This window comes from Hibiscus syriacus, unplaced genomic scaffold, assembly GCF_006381635.1.
Source record: "Hibiscus syriacus cultivar Baekdansim isolate YM2019G1 unplaced genomic scaffold, ASM638163v2 tig00117005_pilon, whole genome shotgun sequence".
In the NCBI taxonomy this organism is placed as follows: domain Eukaryota; kingdom Viridiplantae; phylum Streptophyta; class Magnoliopsida; order Malvales; family Malvaceae; genus Hibiscus; species Hibiscus syriacus.
Genome location: NW_024063519.1, coordinates 2253935 through 2259879, shown reverse-complemented (window position 1 = coordinate 2259879; position 5945 = coordinate 2253935). Strand labels below are relative to the sequence as shown.

At 32.1% G+C, this 5945-nt stretch overlaps 1 pseudogene; it reads left to right on the top strand.

The window, feature by feature from the left end:
• The first annotated feature begins 3642 nt into the window (after positions 1 to 3642).
• On the top strand, positions 3643 to 5945 carry LOC120194996 (annotated as a pseudogene).

The window sequence follows — 5945 nt, the reverse complement described above, 5'->3', positions numbered from 1 at the left end:
TACAAGTAGAAGACTGAACTATACAAAACCCGGCCTATCTTCATTTAAGAACCCATCTTTATCAGCCAGCCTCAAATCATAACATTTGAAGATTCAGTTTTAAATATTTTAAAATTATTGATTAAATTTTATTACACTCGTAAAATATTAAATAAGGAATTGTTTATGTATAGATTTACTTTTATGATATCACATGGCATGTAGGCACGTAAGTTTTTTTTCCCGAACATTTTTTACTCGAGGAGAAGGAGGAGAAGGAGAAGAAGGAGGGGAGGAGAATTTTATTCATAATTGATATTAAACTTACAATTTAAGAGAGAGAATGTATCAACTAAAAGCATTTAATCCTTCTAGAGATTATTAATTGCAATTTGCATGTAACTTTTTTAGTAAAACTAAAAAAATGTTATTTGTAGTAACATGTGTGGTACCTTCATAAGATGTGATGTTACACTTTTTTAGTGTCCTTAGGGAGAAAATACTATATTAATAGACAGAATGAATTTTGAATATTAAAATAAATATTTTTATATAGAAAAAACTAAAGAAAACATTTTGAAAGTAAGAACACCATAATAGAAAATTTGATCAACTACATAGCCAAATCTTTCATTGTCCTAATAAAATAAAATATGATTGTTACGTGTGGTTTCTTTTAAGGAAACGTAGATTTTGTTCTTGGGTAACATCCAAGTTACATTGCAGTGCTTCCAAGGTTAGAAACATGCGGATTTTGAAGTGGTTTTGGGTCGGATTGGATGGACTATCTAAAAATAATGTTGGCTTTTTTCATTAGTCTGAAATAAATAGAAAATAGTAGGTGTTTAAAGAGAATTTTTACTCATTTGACACTAAACATTTATGCTCTAAGTATTTAGGGTGTTCAAATTCAATCCTTAAAAAATAACAATAATTCTTTTACGTTCAAGATTATTTGATTTGAGCTCGAGTTGAGATTTTAAATAACATGTTCTAAAGCTTTTTTTTCTTATTTTTTTTCATCTCTTCCTTTAGAATCATTTTAAAATTTAATAGGTTTATCATTTGACATCGCCTCTGGTCATTGACTGTTATCTTCCATTATTGATGGTGGTCGAAGATCACCAAAATACATTATATTTATTAGATTTAAGTATAAATTTAGGGATCAATTCGTCAAAAAGATTCAAATTTAGTATATCTAAGTTTTTTTTGCTTTTTCCATTTTTTTAAGTAACTGACTTTTTTAAAGATTAATTTTCAATATATTTTATCTCTCGATTTAGGATTATTTCCCCCTTCCTCGAGTTCGATTAACTATCATCCTTAGACGCTAGCTATTTCCGTTTTAACCTATATTACTATTTTATAATTATTTTATATCATTAATTATTAAATAAATATTATTAATAAATGTTGCATATATTGATAAAATATATTAAAATTTTATATAAAGATTTAAAAATAGTTTTATTAAAAAGAAAAATCACGTGTCGTAAAAATAACATTTAAAACAAGCATATGTTTTATTATATATATAATAACACAAAAAATGCTCATTTTATTACGGATTATTATTTGTCAGCTAGAAGTTGGATTCAAAGGTGTTTGGATGGATCAATTTTTCATCACATGTTTGAGGTTCATACTTAACTTAACAAATAACAAAATTTTATAATTTGTTGTTTAATTTGTAAGGATTGGAATTAAATTGCAATTGATTTTATTATAAGATTAGTTTTATATTAATGGGTTGGAGGAGAAGTAGAGTTTTTCTAAGGCTGGTTGCTACCGGATGTATGTGATTTAATTAGTATCCAAATAAATAGCAATTCAAAATTTTATTTTAAAATATAATAATTAGTTGACTCTTATTCTCACATGTAATGGGGTAAGGGGGAGGTAGGATAATAGGCTGCCTCCAACACCAGGTTGAGAACAACTTTTATAAGAAACCTCCAAATTATAAATTATCCATATTAAAATTTGTACGCGATTATCGTATTTAAAGCTTAACCGTTGCGGCGGAGTCCATTATCAGCTCACGTGAAACCCAAAACAAAGTGAAAAGTGATCCACGAAATCATCTGGTTTCGAGCCGTGAATGAATGACCCAAGTGAATGGCTACAATGCTTCACATGGGGTGGAGCTGCACTGCACTCCACAATTATTTCGTACTTTCCAAAAGCAATTCATTAGTTCTTCAACTTGACATTTACCCCCCCCCCCAAAATCCTCAACTTGACAAAAATAACAATAGATAGCTTTATTTTACTTTCACGAGATTCCAAGTTATTATTATTATTATTACTATTTGGATAAAGTTAACAAATATTCCTTATCACTATTTTGTATTGTTTTATTGAGTCAAAAGTTAAAAAAATTATCATTTGATTATAGTAAATTATTTTGTTGAGTTTTTTACTATTATAAGTTATAAAATATTCATCCGACTATTCATATATTTTAAATTTATCATTTTCTATCAAAAAAATGGACGACAGTTTGAGCTGAACGTTAACCTGTTGACTGTGATATGATAAAATTTGATCTCAAAACCTTAAACGACTATTATATCTCAGTCTACATGTTAATATCTAACTCAGACTCTAATCAAATTTTAATGAAAAAATGACAAGTTTAAAATACACGAATAATCAGGTGACTATTTTGTAACTTTTAATAATTAGAAGATATAATAAAGTAATATTCTATAACTAAAGGATCCTTCAATAATTTTTAATAATAAAAATACTGAATAAATTAATACCGTATAATCTAGAATCATTTGTATACTTTAACCTATTATTTTTAAGTTATGTTTGCAAGAAATAAAACTCAAGTCAGTAATATCGGGGGATATGTTAGGTTTCATAATTGATGCATCCACTCCATTGTCGAATTATTAAATGAAGTGAAACTCAGTAGAAGCTTTTAAGGTTCAAACCTAATCCAACGACTCCCATTTGTTACAATTTTTAGTTCAAATTATATATATATTTTTTGTTTTTAAAAGAAGTTTAGATTTTTATTTGTTGTTTACTTATTTTCATTCAAATTAAAACTCTTTTATCCTTTCAAATGTAAGCAATTAGAATTGGAGATGAATCATTTCTTTCTATCAAATGACAAATAGTCAAATTTGTTAAGATCTCATTGGTAGGAGACCATCTAAATCCAAGAAATATTGCTCCACTGAACTGACACGAAGTCGTCGAGTTCTAAAACCAAGTTGTTTTTTGATTTGATGTTGTGCATCATTCGTTAATATTTAAATAAATAATTAAAAACATAGAATTATTTTTAATTAAAATTAGATTTTTTTAATTGTCTCGAGAAGATTCCAGCCGTCCTTCAGTGTGTTACTCTCCATTTTCCTTTTTTTTTTTGGGGGGTTTGAAAACATGAGTAGCAGCTACTCTTAGGCTTCTTCCTACGTTTTTTTTTTGTTTTAAATAATGAGCAGTCGTTACAACAAGGTAGGAAAGAATTCAACGCAGAAGGCGAGAGAAAAGGAACTTGCAGTGTAGATCAGGAGAAGTAGAGCATCTTCGTCATTCTTTTCACTCTTTCAAAGCTCTAAAAACAGTGCTCTCTTTGTCATTGTTGCAGAGTAGTAGTAAGAGTAGAGGAACCGCATGCTTTTCTTCTCTTTACTTTTCTCTTTGGTTTTTGTATCTAATTATAAGCATATTTGTTTTTGGTAGTTTTGAGTGGATTTAGAAGGGAAAATCCAAACAAAATGGAGAGGAGCACTCCAGTGAGGAAACCACACACTTCAACAGCAGATCTGCTCATTTGGTCCGAAACTCCTCCCACCGATTCCCCCGCCACAGCCACACGCTCCACCCGCCCTCACCAGGTAATTATTTCAAATTTTCTTTATTTTTGGTTTTTTTTTTTTCGGCTGGTGAACTAGTTTTTTATTAATGAATGGAAGCCTTCGGATGGAATCAGAAAAGTGGTGTTCGGAGGTCAAGTGACCGATGAAGAATTTGAAAGCTTAAACAAACGGTGAGATCAATTTCCGTTTCTCTCTTCCCTTAATTTTCATTTATTATTTTGAAAACTTTCTAGGTAAACGTTTTCTTGTTTATTATTTTGAAAACATGGAACTGTTACTAGAATTTCGCCTTTGTCTTATTATTTTTACTTGTTTCCGCCATTTCTGTCACTTTGTTTTTCACATAATACCGTTTTGGTTTTTTTAAAAGAAAAAAAAACTAAGCAAGAAATTTTTTGAATTCAAATCAGCTCGTGCCTGTGATTAATTTCTTCATTAGCCTTTATTTATCCGTAATTGATTGATGATCTGTCTGAATCCTGCGGTGATCCAACTGTACTAACTGTTGAAGTATCTAACAGTACCCGCTGTAACTTTTTTGTCACATACCAAATCAATAATGTCTTCGTGAATCAGATGGAAGTTCTTACTGCTTTAAGTGAATAATGTTATGCGAGGTTCAATGATTTCGTCGACGTCAATAAATCAGTTACTACTGTAACGTCTGAAAATTGTTTTGTCGTATCTTTTATTAAGATTTGTTTGCCAGCTTGTTAGCATTCTGGATAACTAAGGAAGTTCAGATTTTGCTCGATTCTTTCTTTCTTCCTCCCACTCTGCCCCCATTGTTCAGTGGATTTGTTTGGATAAGTCTATAAACCCTTGAGCTTATAATGGAATGAAAAACTGGGTTTATGCTTTGATTTGCATCTTGTTGATGTCTATACATTTGGTTTTAAGCTACTTGTTCGTCTGTTCCAATGTTCAGGAAACCTTGTTCTGGATATAAATTAAAGGAGATGACTGGTAGTGGTATTTTTGCAGCCAATGGAGAAAATGATGAGTCTGAACCAGGTAGTGACAATTCCATTTCTAACAGCAAAACAGGACTACGAATGTACCAGGTATAGGTTTTATGAGGATATGGATATCTGAAAGTTATACCAATTACCAAGGTTTAGAGCACAGCATATTTGTATCAAATGTTGTTTCATTAAACATTTTGGTGTTTTGCTCTCAGCAAACCTTAGCTGGAATCAGTCACATCTCATTTGCTGAGGAAGAGAGTATTTCCCCCCAGAAGCCAACTACTCTAACCGAGGTGGCGAAGCAGCGTGAGCTAAGTGGAACACTGGAAAGTGAGGAAGCAATGTTGAAGAAACAGCTCTCTGATGCAAAGTGCAAGGAGCTGAGTGGACATGACATCTTTGCGCCCCAACCTGAAATTTTGCCCAGGCCAACAGCTGTACGTGCATTGGCGTTGAAAGATAATTTTAAAATGGGAGAACCTGATACACATAATGTAAGTAAATGTACTCCAAACCCCTAACTAAATTTTTTCATAGGTAGTTACGACTTTGGAATTATATAGTTGCGCTTTGGAAAAAAGTTGGGAAGTTATATTGATACTATCGAGCCTAGTTCCTATGTTCCTGGGCAGAGTTTAACTATCTAACCTTCTTGTTGAACTTGGATTTTATTTGTAGTCTGCCGGAGGTAGCATGTCAAGTGAGGAGGATGTGGTTAAGACAGCAAAGAAATTTATGATAAGAAATTTGCTGAGCTATCAGGAAATGGCATATTTAAGGGTGATGTTCCTCCAGGTTCTGCAGAGAAACCACTCAGCGGGGCAAAACTGCAAGAGATGAGTGGCAGCAACATCTTCGCTGATGGGAAGGTAGAGTCTCGAGTCTATCTCGGTGGTGTACGCAAACCCCCAGGTGGCGAAAGCAGCATTGCTTTGGTTTAACTTATTAGGTCTTAAGCATGGTGTTTTCTGTTATCTTCATTGGGGGTGTGTTATATTATTTGAGAGTTTCCACTGTGGGTTCTGGGAATTATATTTTAGGTTTACCATGTCAACTTGAGCAATGGACCTATGCTAATTCCTGTGCTTGTCCATGAGTCCTGTGGGTTTCAGTCCCATTCCAGTGAATGTATGTTTCAGAATTAATTTTTTTT